Source organism: Cebus imitator, unplaced genomic scaffold (assembly GCF_001604975.1).
Source record: "Cebus imitator isolate Cc_AM_T3 unplaced genomic scaffold, Cebus_imitator-1.0 Scaffold109, whole genome shotgun sequence".
Classification (NCBI taxonomy): Eukaryota; Metazoa; Chordata; class Mammalia; order Primates; family Cebidae; genus Cebus; species Cebus imitator.
In genome coordinates, this window is record NW_016107424.1 from 5870751 (window position 1) to 5871631 (window position 881).

At 33.7% G+C, this 881-nt stretch overlaps 1 non-coding gene across 1 annotated transcript; it reads left to right on the forward strand.

The window, feature by feature from the left end:
* The first annotated feature begins 309 nt into the window (after positions 1-309).
* LOC119472631 lies at positions 310-411 on the forward strand. The gene has a single exon (XR_005201786.1). It is a non-coding gene; the product is annotated as a U6 spliceosomal RNA (small nuclear RNA).
* Positions 412-881: the final 470 nt, after the last annotated feature.

Here is an 881-nt window from a genome sequence, read left to right on the forward strand (position 1 = left end):
GTTTAAGAGACTATAACCTAGTTAGTTTATGGGATTTATTAGGGTTAAATCCCCAAGTCTCTTAAATGAATAATTTTACCCTAACACCATATTTCTCTAGACTTTATGCCTTAGTTATGGTTTACCAACAGCTGCTGTATTATTAATATCAATTTATTCTTTTACAAGAACTCTCCAGAAGCATAAAAAGGTACAGTAAGAGAATGAATACCCAAATAGTCCTTATCTTTATTGAGTCTCACATCATTTAAGTTATTCTGTTGATTCATTCATCCTAGTATACTCAGAATTTCAATCTTATTCATGTGCCTGCTTTTGCAGCATGCATGGTAAAATTGGATTGATACAAAGAAGATAGCATGGCTTCTGCATGAGGGTAACACAGAAATTCATGAAGCATTCCTTATTTTTTACAATGGGAATCTTGTCAGGCAAATAGTGGATGCTTCAGCAGAAACCTTACAAGCCAGAAGAAATTGTAGGCCTATTTTCAGCATCCTTAAAGAAAAGAAATTTCAACCAAGAATTTCATATCTCACCAAATCGAGCTTCATAAGAAAAAGAAATAGAAAGTTATTTTCAGAGAAGAAGATAATGCTAAATGAATTTTTTACTAGACCCGCCTTAAAGAATGTCTTTAAGTGAGTGCTAAACATGGAAACAAAGATCAATACCTGCTACCATGGAAAAACAATTATATAGCCCACTAACACTGCAAAGTAACTATACAATCAAGTCTTCATACAACCAGATAACAACATAATGACAAGATCAAATCCTCACATAGATATACTAACCTTGAATGTAAACAGGCTAAATGCCCCCACTTAAAAGACATTGAATGGCAAGTTGGATAAAGAAGCAAGACCCAACTGTCTGCT